Source organism: Columba livia, chromosome 2, assembly GCF_036013475.1.
Source record: "Columba livia isolate bColLiv1 breed racing homer chromosome 2, bColLiv1.pat.W.v2, whole genome shotgun sequence".
Lineage (NCBI taxonomy): Eukaryota > Metazoa > Chordata > Aves > Columbiformes > Columbidae > Columba > Columba livia.
In genome coordinates, this window is record NC_088603.1 from 150,735,956 (window position 1) to 150,751,831 (window position 15,876).

Sequence of the window (15,876 nt, forward strand, 5' to 3'; positions counted from 1 at the left end):
ATATTTTAAAAATATTACTATGATAACTGAAGAAAAATCTTACACTATCAGCATGCAACCTTCAGCGGGTACCATGCTAATAATATAAGTTCAATACATCTACAGAAGTGAAATCCAACATACCTGGGTATGGTTAAAAATATTACTATGTATTTCTTCCTTTAACTACAAATTATGGTAATAGAGACTGTACGGTACATTCATTTGTACATTTAATAATTCATGCTAAAGCATTTTCTCTATCTAATCTGTTAGGACACCACCTGCAAGAATTTTTCTTGAGGTGTTTTCCCTGGAAAAAATTCTCATTATGATGACTCAAGAGAGAAATAAGAATGATTAGTTAAGCTTAACAGCGGCATCCTGTGCATTATCCTGATGTGCACTATTTACATTATTTCACATGGATTTGTGAGTAAAAGTACAGACATAACTGCACTGAAGAGACTTCTGTTTAAAGCTTAAAATTGTTCAGTAAACGTAACTACAATAAGGTTAAAGTAATTTTTCTTAATGTTTTCCTGAGTAACAATCATACTAAAAAATGATATAATGTTATTTTCCAAACCTAGAATAAAAAAAAAATAATTGTATTATATCAAACAGTGCAAACTGGGACAGGGGGTTGATTTCTTCTGTGTTACCTCTTTGACAGTGACCCCCAAATCACTGTTATTGAAATGGTTTCAGTAGTTACTCATGGTATACACTCTTTAGCAATCTCTTTGTAGCTACTGAATAGGCTGCACCTCAGCCACACCTCCAGACATGTTATGCAGAATATAGACATGAGAATTTATGTTAGGAGTAAGACTGTGCATTTTAAAAGACAGCTCTGTGTAGGAGGTTTTTCTGCTCTGAGGATCATCAGAAAGATTGGAGCTGCCTAAGGCATGATATCTCTTGGGCATCTCTATACACGTCGTGTAAGTAATGCCTTTATTAAGCTACAGCAAATTATTTCCCTCTCATATGTAAGTGCTTCTGTGTACACGTTCACACATATTGACACAGAGAGTATGGGCAGGGCAGTGACGTGGAGTCTTTCTCTTTAGCACATGTCAGAAAACCATGTGCTGAGCACAAAAGAACCCGATAGCCTCACACTGAATGTGGACGTCATTACAAAGTATTAACCGCTTTCCGTAAATACAGAAGAAATGACCTGTTGAACTGAAACCAGCGTCCTGTTATGTGTGCATCCTTAAACGACCAGGAGAACTCTCAGTTCTCAAATCACTTTCTGTTCCAATGAATATTATATTTAATAAATTTATATGTATCTTTTCTTTAATATTTTTATATGGTAGAACAAGCAGAAGACATTATGCAAAACTGAAAATCATACACAGTGCTGAAAAAATTCATAGCCATTTAAGTACTGTGGGCTGTGAGGATGTCCATCCTGCTGCATTCTTCTCCTGGGTCTTGAAGTGTGTTTGAGGTGCAGTATTGGAACCGATATGTCTGTGAGTTGTCAACAGAAAAGTGATAGGAATTTTGGACTACCAAATTGTGTTCTGCGGATATATTCAGTTTCAGCACTGCGTTCAACAGCAGAATGGAGGCTTCTTTTTCCCACCCTTCAAATTGACTTTATCAGGTACATCTAAACATGAGGAATTCTTTTGATATATAATGGATGAGATGCCTAGGATGTAATCCCTTATTCTGCATGAGTTGTGAATAATATAGTTATTACTAAGCAAATTTGCCATTAAATGTAGTACTTGTACAACATGAGCTACAGATGGCCAGAAAAAACTGTTATTTTTCTATTGCACTGTTTTTCATGTGACTGTGCCCTTACAGAACCAACCTTACTGACTGAGCTTGTCCTTTAATCTTAAAAATAGCCCTTTTTGCTGCAGTTTGTCTGAGGTTGATTCACAAGCATAGTCATGCAAGATCCAGTAGCATCATTGGTCTGACTGTTAATCACTGTCACCTTTTGAGAAAAAGAGACTGTTTGTTAAATTGCTCATTTCTAAACATCTGCCAAATTCTTTTAGCACTGCTTTTTCTACCACCCCCTTTTCCCCCCTTAAAATCTATGGGAAGACTTTTATACTTATCGTGGCAGGTGTTTTGGTGAAATATTAGTGGGCAGATTTGAGATTAACTACAGACCAGAAACTGCAAACAGATGTTTGCAATAGAAAAGGTCTTCCAAATCATGAGAATCCTTAGTCTTGGGGCAGTCGTGTCACCGGAGAGGATGGCAGTGAAGAGATGCGCTTTTCACTGACCAAGTTAGAAACTCCTCCTTTAAGGCATAACTGGGTTGTGTATTTCAGATCAGCTGTGCCAGTTGAGAAATTTAAGACGCTGAAAGTTAACTTTCTGCATCAGCATGGCACGTTCCGAAGTCAATTTCCTAAATCCTCAGTTAGGAGTCTAAATCTGGAGCCATATTTTTAGTTTCTATATCAACTTGGAGTATCTCTTCAGCTCCCTGATTGAGAAGTTTGATTATTATCTTTATTATGTTGCCCTCTGTGTATCGGGGAAAGTCTGCAGCTCAGCATGAGTGTCTGCAGACATGTGCAGACATATTGAGCTCCTCAGCCTGCGTTGTCTCTACATCTCGCCAGGTCAGTGCCATGCAGATTTGACTGTACAACTTCTGAATCAGCACTAGTCTCCATCAGTTCACCCAAGGGAATGGGCGAAGGAGCTTTGTTTACACCTACCTATGTAGACATGCCCTCAGATTCTCCAAAAATTCCAGAGGGCGAAGATTGTAATTAGAACAGTGTGCTCATACTTCTGCTTATATAGGTGTTTCTACATGTGGGTTAATTTGCTTTTACTGCTTATTCCTCCGGAGCAGAGGTCAAGGCTCTGCTTGAGACATCAGTATGATTAATATTACACTGGATATCTAGAACAGCATCATTATTGTATTCTTTTTAAGCAGTTAAAAATAGGTAGCAAGAACTGAGAAGCTTTTAATAGGCTGTGAAGCTGTTGACGTATCTTCTCTTTAAACAGCAACACAAAAAAATTAAAACATTCTGTAGGTAGGATGTATGAACCTTGTTCCAAAATTGCTTGAATAGAGGTGTTTAAAGAAAAAGATCATGTTTGCAGTTCAGGTATTGTTTCAGACCTTAGTAAAATACTACAGAATGTGAATCAGTTGATGGTTATCTGTGATGAGCAGGTAAACAAAAGATTTATTTCCCAATGGGTTTTTCATATGATGGTGACAAACTCCATTGCACAACAATGGTCACATTCCAAAGCTGCAACCAGGTTCTGGAGGGCTTAATTTCACAACTGCTTGCTGTGTCCTGTTGCATTACAGTGACCTTTCAATCAAGAAGGGAGATTGCTGTGTTTTTTGGTGGTTTGTTGTTTTCTGTTTTGTTTTTTTTTTAAACTTAAAAACTAAATGAGGATATAGTGTAGTGCCCTACTTCTACATAGCAAATTTTGTCCTTGACATTTTTAAACTATGTCCTTATATGTCATACTTCTGACATATCACATATCAATACAACAAAATTATGTATTGTTTAGTTTCAATGTGGGGTTTTTTTCAAGGTGAACTCATGAAACCCTGATTTCTAAAAATTGTTTGGTTGAAAAAATAGCTTCAAAGCAAAAATTAAGTCATGTTAAGATGACATAAGAAGGATATAAAAAGTAATCTAAATATTATTTAGTTCTTGGCTGTTAGAGTTTATTTGGTGCTTATGACATTCCCTACAAGAGTGACTTATTTTTGAGTTTGAATTTTAACAACATGAAGCATTTTGTTACAAGTACACTCTTACTTCATAGTGTGAAATAGCCGTGCAATCTTCAAAATAACTTCAGTGAAAAATTACTCTCAAGCTGATAAATGAAGACAGTATCCAACAACCTGAGAGAGCAGAAAAGGCCAGATCTGCAATCAAAAATACTTTGCTGTTGCTCCTGGGCAGGATCCTGGGTCGTGGATCATCTGTGTCTGTGATGTGTGAACATCACATTTAGACCTGGGCAGGCATTAGGTGGATAGTGCGTAGATTCTGAAGTTTGAGTAAATGCCTCTTTGAGATAACTGAATAGGAAGGATGAAGCCCATTCGCAGCTGCGGACTTGTCCATCAGCCACACTGTTTGTGCTGGGTGTGTGCTCAGGTGCAGACTTAGGTCTGACGTGGGGAGATGCTCTCAATGAGGAAAGCTTGAGGCTGCTAGCCTGACCCAAACCTATCAATCATGTGCTCTGATCTCATCAGGTGCAGGTAGATTTGGGCACCTAACGACCGCAGCTCACCAGCAGATCACATAACCTCTGCTGTTTGTAATCATAATTTGGATGCTTTGAGCCTGAGCTATGGCTGTGCTGGCAGCAGGGTACCAGGTGTGACACCTGGAATTCTTTGCTTTCAGACAGCTGTTGACTTTACCGTATTGACAGAGGCCAGGAATTACCCCCTGAAATTCAGTGAGAATTAAATTGAGTGTGTAACAGTAGCTTGAAAGTTGCTTGTATTGTTAGTACCAATAGATGTCTTCAGAACAATCCATTGCTGTAATGAGTTTCCTAGCAGAGAGAAAAGACAGTGAAAGTCTTCCCCCCCTCGATTTCCACACCAGAAAGAAGCTTTCTGTGGTGCCAGCGAGTCTGAAAGCAGTGTAAGCAATTAGCAAGAAAGAGCTTGAAAATTCCATTGCAAGAAGCAGGACTGCTCAGAAGTGGAGATGCCTGGGATTGTTCAGCCTGATTAGCGCCACTGACAGAGGGCTGGTGTATGCTAATTACAGCTCCTTAACCTCCTTGGAAACAGTTGCATAAAAGCCCAGAACCTTCTCCATGTTGAAACATAAGGCACTGCAGCATTCCCTGCCTTCTCCATGTTAGTATTCTCAGACCATCCGGACAATCCACTGACCTGCCGGGATGATGCATAGAAAGGTGTGTCTGTGAGCCAACCTGTCAGTGGTTGCAGGTACAGGAATGGGAAAGTTTTGCATTAGGACGTGCGGCTGAGTAATATAACCCCTGATCCTATCTCTTTGGGTCAGTCAGCCTTTGCGAGTGGATCCTGAAACTGCGGTGCAGTATTTAGCCAGTGCTCTGTAGTGCACATCTGATCTGAGGAGAGCTGCTTATGTAAAATGTCATTTCTGCTTTACCACGTGATATTTTCTACGCTGGTATATTTTCTACACTGGTATATTTTTTATGCTGTCTTCATTATAACAACAAGAAATAATGACATTTGATCCATAGAAGGCAAAGTGACGAATTCTCATTATTCAGTATTGCTTGGAGGGGGAAGGAGAGATCAACATGATATTTAAATTAACTCTTTGTAAATACAAAAAGTCTCATCATGGATAATGACTGTCACATTTTTTCCAGGAATTATAATGAAAGGATGTTTTTCAGCTGTTTTTCAACACAATTTTCCAGGTGGCTCATGGAACAGATTGCTTAAGACTTAAAATAGAAAAGGGGTCGTTAGGCAAAAAAAAGGTTTTAAAATACTGTCTTTAAAATAAACAACCAAAGACTTGAGCAAAAGATCTAACCTGAAATAATACCTTCTGTTCTGCTCTTTTTCTAGGCAGTTCTGTTTAAATTGATGGTGGTGTTGTAACACCAAAATGTAATTCTCTTATAGAAATCAATTCATAAACAACAATTAAATAATAAGGGATGTTTCATATATGTATCACTAGAGTTTAATCTGGAGAACTTTGCATATTGCATGGACTAAGTCTTATGAGACACTACAGGAAATATGTGCCACAGCAAGCGTGTCACGCCACCATAAAATATGCCTAAATTTCGTGCAGGTTCATCAGCATTGAGGCACATGTCATCCCGACTCTAGTGAACTTTTTCCAGAAGTTCCACACGCATTTGGTTAAATGTTTGGTTTCAACGTTATTTCAGGTGGAAATGAATATTCAAGTGAAACCTGATGACCGTAAACGTGGCAAAGAGATGTTAGTGTACATTTTTTGAGAGGAATCACTTCTTCTAAGTGGTTCAGCATTGAGCACGAAGATCCTTTTGTAAGCATTGAAACCGACAATATAGTTTCCCCAGATGCTGTTGTGCAGCTTTGACAATCTTTTTACTTCTCAGTCAGTTTTTCTTCATGACCTGAACTGGAAGCTCTTTGGCTGCTCTTTCTCCAAAATCTACCCAAAGTACGGTACTCTGTTGAGGTTTGAAAGTAAATCTGGAAATGGCTTGCTGTTCCTGGATGCGATGTATGAATTTTATGTTCAGAAATAAGTCTTTGAAGCACACATCAAAGGAAACACTGAAGTACTTCAAGTACTGTTCTAAACACATGTATTGAGTTTGAACATGCTACCAACAAATTCAAAGTCTCTCCAGGAACACTAAAGAATGCAAAATATATGAACCAGGCCTGTACCCATGGCCACTGCAGGACTTGACCCAGCACCATTATTCTGAAAATTTGTGCTTATGGTCATTTATAGTTACCAGTGTGGTCAATTTAAGCAGGAATTTTCCCCCTTTACTGATGTTTTTAAGATACCATGCATATGTTACATGCTGTGTATACCTTCGCTTCTCTAACTGGGCCTACGACCTCCTCCTGTTGAGCACTATGCCAGCCATGGGGACGTCACTGAGCACTATGCCAGCCATGGGGACGTCACTGAGCTGAGCCCTGTCTCACACTCCTTCCTTGCAGTGCCTGGATCTCACTTCTTTACGTTATAGCCCTGTGGTCTTGCTTTTTCTGGCCAACAGCTGAAGGATGTGTTCTGAAGTTTTGCCCTCACAGGGGAAGTGCCATCTAGCCACATGCTCAGCTTAAGAAGATCTTCCTAGAAGGTCCTTTTCTTGAGAATCAGCCTGGGACCAGAGCCCTGTCCAGACGTTCCACCTGGTTTGTCCTCACTGAGGTTGTAGATATCCGCTGCCCTTGTGGTGTGTCACCAGGTACATGGAGACCCGTGTGCCAGTGTTGAGTGACATGGAGACATCTCTAATGACAAGCCCTATAACCTTGCTCTTGAATCCTGCCTGCTCTTGAAGGGGTAGTGCTCCAGGTGATTTCTGCTAATTCAGCTGATAATCCAGTGATGTTTTTTAACTCTTTTGTGTGAAGGCCACAGTAAAAGCTGTTTAGCGTGCAGTCTGGCTTGTGTAATAGTAAATAAATCAAGCTGCTTTGACAATGTATTGTGACTTCATCAGTTTAGGAAAAAAACCCCACAGTGCATTAAAATACCTGCTTTAAAAGTTAGGAAAATCAAAACAAACAAACAAAAATGCCCTTGCTGCTATTCCTATTAAACTTGTATTCTTGATTTCCTTCTGTGAACTAGTTTTCCTGGAAATAGATTTTGTCTTAAATCCTCTTGATCACCACCACTGATGACTTTTGTAGGTTGTTTTCATTAAGCCGTGTTCTGATGAGTATTAGCTGTTCAGAAGTTGCATGGTGAGGCTGCCCAGCACGAGCCACATGTACTACCGTAGTTCCTTTCATTTCTCAAGGCTTTACGTGTCCTTGCCAGTGCTTCACTGCAGCTGTTTCCCTTCATTTGCATTATTTTCAAGAGTAGGCTTTTCTGTTTTCAGTTTTACTCAGCTATTTTTCATCCTTGATCAATATTTTTGTTTTGGGATGCTAAAAATGCAGACACACAGCTGTAACAGCTGTGAATTTCCCCCAGATTTTTTTCAAATACAGCAAATGTGCCACTGTCAGTACGTATTGTAAAGCTGTAGTTATCTCTTGCTTGCTACAGGGTAATGGTTGCAGTCGTATTTTGCAGCCTCTAAGGGTATCCACCCATAATGTGAGCAAGTCGTTTGACTTTCCATTTAAGAGCTGGCTTATCTGTACAGAATTTTGCAATACTGGGGCCTGAAGTTCAATGAGCTGTTTTTCCTGTCCTAGTAGAAACTGAAAATTACTTACATTTCCAGAAAGAAGGGACCGTGTAATTGTGTAAAAGACTGTATTTACAGAAAATGCCATGGAATGTGGAAAATACTATTTTTGCATGTTTATATTCAGTAGATGTGTTGCAATGCTAAAATAACTGTTTTTGCTAAACCTGAATTTCATGACTGTTTGTTTAATCCATAGTCCCTGCTCACATAATGGAATGATTTATCAGAATGAATTGAAAATGAAATCTCAAGTTCTTCACTTCAGAATTGAAAAACACAAATCTAGATGTATTGAGTAAGTTCTGAATCTACAGATTTAGAAGGTTTGAAGGTCAATGGTGTATGATCATTCTATTTCAGCTGTTTAAAGTAACCATTGTTAGAGTGAAAGCGGCAGTTCATGAAAGCAGCTCATGTATTCTGGTGTCCTGTGCTGGCAGAGACAGGCACAGTGTTTTGGAAGAAAGTATAAAAACCTGAGCAGTGATCATTGTGACTAAGGAAAAAATTCTTGACTTCCTCATTTAGGGACGTTCACGTATAACCCTGAGCAAAGATGCTTTCAGTTCTTTTAAATCACTCTGTTGGTGTTCAGAGTTCCAATAAAGGCATCTTCTTTTTGCTGCAGATTATCTCAGTGCATTCTAAGAAGTACAAAGCAACTGTTCAATGCCAGCACGTTGAGATTATACTCTTTCAACTAAGATAGTGTAACTGGAAATAGCAGTTCCCAGTCCATTGTAAATGAGATGCAAAACCAGTTAGGTGAAACCACCATGAAGGTGAATTTTAAAGATTGTTCTGACTGTGCGAGCAAAACCTAAGCGAGCAAATATCCCTTTCTGTCTGTGACCTGTTATCTCATTACGTGTTTGACACCTGCCTTTGTTGCTGGTCTCAGTCTTCCACTTCTCCCTGGGCATCTTTGTCTTTTCTTCCTTGACTCCTTACCAAGCACAGGAGAAGCTCCCAAAGTCCTGCTCTCCTCCAAGTGTCTCTTCAAAACTGCTCCTCTGCACTGCATAGAGACAACTCTAATCTAATTACGGGTGGGCAGATGGCGTGTTGTGATTGTTCTTCCTCATTGGCTGCAAATCCTGTGCATCCTATTATTTGTTACCCCATCTTTGCTACCACCCCCAGAACAACCCACTTGTTTGTCTCCTCCACCTGGTTTGTCTTGCCTTTTATGTTGCATGCTTCTGAGCAGAGATCGTCATTTTGCCTAGGATAATGCTGCTCTGCCCAGGCTGGCATTCAGGTGCTCCTGCAATCTAGATATTATATAATTATAATACTTCTGCAGAGATGGTATGAATGTTTTATATAAAAAGAGCTTCATTCTCTTCCAAGATGCACCATGTGCAAAGATTTTGTGGGCTTAACTATGAGCAGAAGCTTCTATCACATACATCTAAACAGAGATACTTTGGCAGACTCCCTGTGACAACAGCCAGCATTCTGTGAATGTAATTTAATCAATGAACTGTATTTAAACCACTAAAATTTATTCAGGCTAAACAAATCCAAACTCTTTCATTACAAATGTTTAATCCTTCAGGATTTCATAACTAGGGGATTTAGGGATTAGTAAGCTTTGAAATAGGTCAGGGAAAACATCTACATTTGGTTAAAAGCTAATCGGGTGAGGAAATAAGTAAAATAGTATAAAAGCTTTAGAAAAAGTCTTTTGCAAAATGAATTTTATGTAATGCTGCTGCAGAGTCTCATTCCCCCTTCATTTGCACTGCTAGAATTCAAGGGAAACTCCACTAAACAAATGATGCAAGGGTGTGCAGAATTAGGCGTTGTATATTTTGTTTCTCTTGTGTCCAAGGCTTTGGAAGAACTTCATAAAATTTAATAAAAACTTCAGAATTACTGTTAAGAGCAGTGATTCACAAGTATGGACACTATTGAAAGTTACAGTGAAAATAGGCTTCTAATCCCAGAAGTGGGGTTACGAAAGAAGAATTTAGGAATCACTACAGTGGGGCTGTTGAGCTAAATCTAATGATCTCCCCAGCCACTGAAACCTGCATTCCTTCTTTCAGCTGGTATTGAGCTTTTCTTCCTCACTTTACCTCTTTTGCTCTTTGGAACAGACTGTCTGCTTTCTAGGGCTGTCTGGCATCATGGAAGGACTTGTGCTGTCAGAGGCTGCACAGTCTTATCATCTGGGTTCATAAGGCTTTTGTTCTGTCAAGTTATTGGAGAAATAAGTTCCAAAACGCCCTGCAAGCTGGGGCTCAAAGTTTAATCAAGGTCTTTGTGATGCATAAAGAGGTGCTGTCTCTGAGATGCACTGTGTAAGTCTGTGTAACTTTGCGCTTTTGAGTGTTGTAAGAAGCAAAAAGCACAGAAATGTCTTCAAAACTGCAGCATGGCTCACAATACAAAATGTGCTTCCGTGAACAGGGATTGCAGACTGAATCTTCCTCACCTCTTGAAATTCCTGTGTAATACACTGAGTGTTTGCAGTTTAACATCTGCAAAGCTAAAATCCATCACAGCACGAGATCTGCACAGTCTTCTAGTCAAATAAACAGTTGAAGAATGTTTAAAAAGAAAGAAAAAGTTTTACTTGCTACAGTAAACGTCTTCATCTCCAACATACCCCAGATGACGAAAATGAACATTCACAACTGCTATATAGAGTTGCTATAAAATTAGCTGATACTGTAATTACTGTGAATAAACTTCTTGCAAGCTTATCCTTTCTCTAGCAAACATACATTTGCCCTGAGTGAGGACTGTGGGGATTTAGGCTACTGACAGGGTGTATTATTGTTTATTTGTTCAAGGTTTTTTAGCTTTCTGAAATGTTGTGGTTTCAAGGTGACATGAATATAACTAAGCAGTTTGTCTCCTTCTTTGAACAGTTACCCTTGGAACATGCGTAGTGTTTTATTTTCTACCTGAAAAAGAGTTTTAGTAAGTGACAGTTTATATAGCAGGCATGTGGTATTGAGAGGACAGCTTTGTTACAGAAACATTGAAACGCATGCTAAAGGTTAGCTCGAGTTGAGCATTCAGACTTAGGTAAATTAATAATGAAGCTTCTTACTAGGCTGGGGAAATGAGAAAGGAGGAAAAAATACCCAGCAATGCACAAATCATTGACTTGTGATCCAAAATTCAGCATTAGAGTCCTCGTAGTACTATGAAAATCTTCTTTTCTGTAGTTCTGTAGAACTAAATTCCTCTTTGTTCTTGGCTGGTTTAAGTCTTATTTTATAAGCTGTTACTTTCTATGCTGTGCCTTCTCAGTTACCTCATTCCTCAGTTAACCATCTGATTAGATGCTTTTAAATGCATCTATTTTCTTGTCTTATTTAACACAATACATTAGATTTTGATTCAGCTGAGAAGCATGAAGGAGAATGGCACAGGGTTTTTATTCCCAGTTCTAGGCTTGGATCTGATCTGCCCAGATGCCGTGAGGCTGCCGGGGATGACAGGAGCAGCAAAAACCGGTTGAATGCAAAGGTGACCTGTGGCCATGCAAGTGCTTCAGAGAGGAATGATGATGTTTTGAGCTTTATTAGCCGAACTGCAAAGTTTAAAAACCGTTGTGCAGTCTGCACATATCTAAGCTTGATAGAAATCAATGTAACTTTTTTATTGAGAGCTTATTTTAGAACTGGAATTTCTTTGGGTCATAAATTCTGTCTCATTTCTTTTGTCCTCATGCTTGACACATATGGTGAAAATAGCCAAAAATAGGATTTTTGTTTGCTGAACTGATTAAAATAGAAAATTTTCTGTGTATTGAAAATTGCGAAAATACTTGCTGGGAACAAATGGACAAGTTATTGCTCTGAAATGATATGCAGTGTCCCAGTGTTGACTTGAACTGTGGTGTTCTTGTTTGTGTAACTGCTGTGAAACCGGCAGGAATGGCACTTGCAGCTTCAAGGACCCTAAGCCTGCTCTAACGCAACCTCTCCTTGCAAGACCCACCTCTTGCTTCTCTGGGCTGCCACATTCCAAGTCTTCAACACCTACAGCCCCTTACTGGGGTAATCAGAGAAACAACAATGGCCATGGAGCCTTTCCCGTGCATCGTGAAGGCTTCCTTGCCTCTTAGTGCTACAAAGTCTGGCAAGATCTTGTGGGCCTTGCAGCAGCCAGATTTCCTGAGTCTGCAGCAGAAATTTGGGACATCTAGCACACTGAGACTGTTTTGTGTTTGGAGAAGTTCCTTTGCCCCGAGAAACTCACCAGAAAATCAGCAGCATACTGGTGACATGGAAAAAGGTGTATAAATCCACAGTGTTTTTTTGAAACATATGAAACGGGTCAACTTTATGTTTTTCACTGTAGAATTTGTGGCCAGCTTTAGCTGATAATCGGTTGCTCATGTCTTTAAGACAGAAACAGATTTGGAGCCACATCTGGTTTGCGGGACTTTTTACAGCATCCTGTGTAAGCTGGCAGGAGTTACATGAAATTGCCGGGTATCAGAGAATCAAAGAACTGTCATTTAATACAAATGTCTAGAAGACATTTGATTTCTGCTATTGGGGATTTAATTTCAAAATCTATACTCAAATTTAGAAAATTCCACCAGGATGCTGAGATGGCTTATTCTCCACTATCCATCTTTGTCATTATTTTCCAGAGTTCACCAGTCAAAACTAGTATTTTCTCAAGACCTCTCAAATTTAAATGAATTCAAGCATTAGATTTCATCATAAATCCCCTGGTATAACTGTGTACATAAAAATGTAGATAATGTAAAATATTTATTCATTCAGGACAGTTGTTGCAGAAGCCAGCTGCTGAGCCTGTGACATGATACAGTCCAGACTCCCTTGCAGGGGCATTCAGTCAGAGCAGCGGGATTTGTTTCATTATGCAGTGGTATTTGCCTTTGATGTTGGCTTTCATATTCAGTTGTTTATGACCCAAATTTTGGTTTTAGCTTTCAGTTACTTCAGAGTTCACTGCATCATCTAATGTGAACTAACATAAAAGGATAATACACTGGTGAGGGGAAATGAGACAAGCAGCTGGCCTTGATACTTTAAAGCCAAACAAATCAACACAAATGTGTTTGATACACAAAAAAACATCTCTTATACTGAAATCGACAACCTGAACTGCAGTCCTCAAGCCAAGCTATAGCTATAACTGTTTCTCTGTTAACTTGAGCAGATACTTGTCTTTTATTATCCTCTGACAAACATGGGAACACAAGCACAATGACAGGTCAGTCATAAGTAAAAGCTGTTCCAAGCATAATAGTCATTTTACAGTCAACTTTTTATATTTGTTGCGTCACAAAGATTTATTGAAGAGATAAAAGTGGTTATGGAAAACAGTGTCCAGTAACTATGGCAACAGTTATTTGATCTCACAGTAATTAGCTTAGCATTTGGTTGCACAATACTTTCACAATACCTCCTCGGTTAGTTCATTAAACAAAATTAGCTTTTGTTTGAACTTTCATCATCTGTTGTTTTAAGATTAGTCTAAGTTCAAAAGAATTGAAAAATATATTTTCAAGCTGCTATTGTACATGGACGATTTATGCTATAAGTGGATTTTTTAATGTCATTATGCAGTAACTCTGATTTTGTTAGTCCTAGTTATATTTTATTGGTTTAAGTGAAAATTACTTAATATGTAAATATAGGTGTACACACAGTATCAGTGTGGAAGATGTGTGGGCACCTGCATGAACACTAATATGTTCACAAACAGAATGTGGAGTTAAAAGGAAATGATGAAGGCTGCAAAAGGCAACCTTACAAAGTGTCTGAATTCAATTTGTTATTTTAGCCCCTTCACCTTCCCCCACACATAAGCCTTTAAGTTACACAGTCACAGTTTACTTTTTCCTCTCAATTCTGATTCAGTGTTTTGTGTTCTTTGCTCTGTTGGCTGTATGGTCAGTGCCTTTTTCTTACTGCTGTTACAGGTATCGCTTACAGTCTATGAGTTATTAAGTACCGAGACTTCATTCTGTTATGATATAAACACAGAGAACAAAAGGCCCATTTGTTGTTTACTGCAGACTGATCAAACCCTGTTCCCAACACAGAGTTAGTACTTCTGTTGTGCTTTTTTTATGTTACTCATTACTACAGTATCTGCAAGCATTAATGGATTTGTTTTTACATTGCCCATATGAGAGGATTATTATTATTCCCACTTGACAGATGGGAAACCGAAATTCAGAGAGATTAACATGAATGTTTTTGGTAGCTTTTGAGAAGCCCAGGACCCGGTTTATCAGAGTTGTTGGTAGAGGGCACGCAGTCCCCACTGACTTCAGCATATATACAAAGCGGACTGCAGCCTTACGTTGGGTTTCATGGGCCATCTCGAATCGCTCCTTTTCTAAATTCGGAATTAGGAAATTCCCTTCCTACCTTCCCTTTTCCTTTCCCTACCAGTCTTCATTCCATTCCCCCTCAGGCTGCTTTTCTCAACCTTCCTCTTTCCTCCCCAAGGCTTGTGTCTTATCTCCTTTGGATCAGAAAGCCTCTTCCTCCTCTTAGTCCACTTAGTTTAGGCAGTTTCCTTCTTTCTGGACTCAGGCCCATTCTAGATGAAATCTCAATATTAATGAGCCCAGAAGCCCACAAGAGAATGTGCAGATTTCAGCTTTTCAGAAAGTTATTGTTGGATAAAATGGACAGAGTCTTGTAGGAAAGACAAACATTTATTCCCAGCACAGAGATGACTTGAGCTTTGCTTCAGGTTCCTGATTCAGCACAAAGGGACGTTGGAGCTGTCCAAAGAACAAATTGTCACAATTCTGGAGGTGAAACTGCATCATTTTCCTTAGCTTTTTGGTGCTCTGGATGCACTTTTTTGACTGAAATACAGTCAGTCTGTTTCAGTCCAAGTGGGTACTGTTTAGTAAAATTATAAGCCCTATATTGCTATATTACTAACACTGCTATTTTTAATAAAATTGCTGAATGTGATCTCTTTGTGTATATGTTTGAGGGTAAAATATCATTGACTTATTTGATTCTAGCTTTGTCGGATGGCTTTACGTTGTGACATGAGAGAATGTATAGATCTCTTTTTTCTTTAGTAGTTAACCTTCTTTGAATAAATTGCTACTATATTATTCTACTATATACAATAGAGTGTTTTAGCTGCTTCTTCACAGATAGAGCAGAAAAGTGTCCGAAAAATCTGAGTATCCATGGGAGAGGCAAAGTTTTGGGGATGATACAGAATAAAGTTGTTGTCTGTAAAAACATGTTATAGGGTTGATCCTCTTGTAGGACTTGCAAGAGTCTAGCAGCAAACTTTGGAAAAATTACAGGTCAGATTTCATCCATATTTTAACAGTAAATAATGATATATTTATTCCTGTCTCAGACAATTTGTTCACCTGTGCAGCTTTTCTATCCAGATATTATCACCGACAGTATTGGCAGGACAGCAGAAGTGCTGGGGAATTCTTTTTGATGCCCTCATACCTTGACAGAACATTCCTTAAGTAGCAAAAATAATGTGCTTCTTGGTCATCAGGTCTGGTGAGGTCAGAACGGGAAAGCAAGTTGCATCTGTAACAAATGGCTTCTTTATCTGAAGGTATTGTGAGCAGAAACATTATAGCTTCTGAATTTATGAGCTGAGTTGCTATTACAGGTTTTGTTTGTGCTGGATGAGAAAATAATGAGATTAGGGGGTTTACTACAAAAATAGTTTTCAACTTTTCTAGCTGAAGCCAGACTGAAAAGAGGTAGGTTTAAGACACATTCAGAGTGGTGACGGATAGCTGTAAGAACAGAGATCTTTTCCCATTTTTGAAAGCAGAGAAAGAGAAGGCAGTGAAATTTTTTGACAAGCAGAAGTTTAGTCCTGTCTCCAGAACAGACCTGGTGAACTGGTAAATGCAGTAGACAGTATGGACTAAATAACGAGGAGAGTATTAGGGGAAATCCAGGTCACTCATAAACAGGTTCTTGTTTGTGAGGGGGCTGGTCTATAGATCCTGGTCCTACTAATATTGGT

At 39.0% G+C, this 15,876-nt stretch overlaps 1 protein-coding gene across 2 annotated transcripts in view; it reads left to right on the forward strand.

Annotated features, from left to right (window-relative positions):
- The window catches only part of NSMCE2 (NSE2 (MMS21) homolog, SMC5-SMC6 complex SUMO ligase), a 134,072-nt gene that overhangs the window by 75,118 nt on the left and 43,078 nt on the right, over window positions 1–15,876 (forward strand). The gene's annotated exons all lie outside the window — the stretch shown is intronic.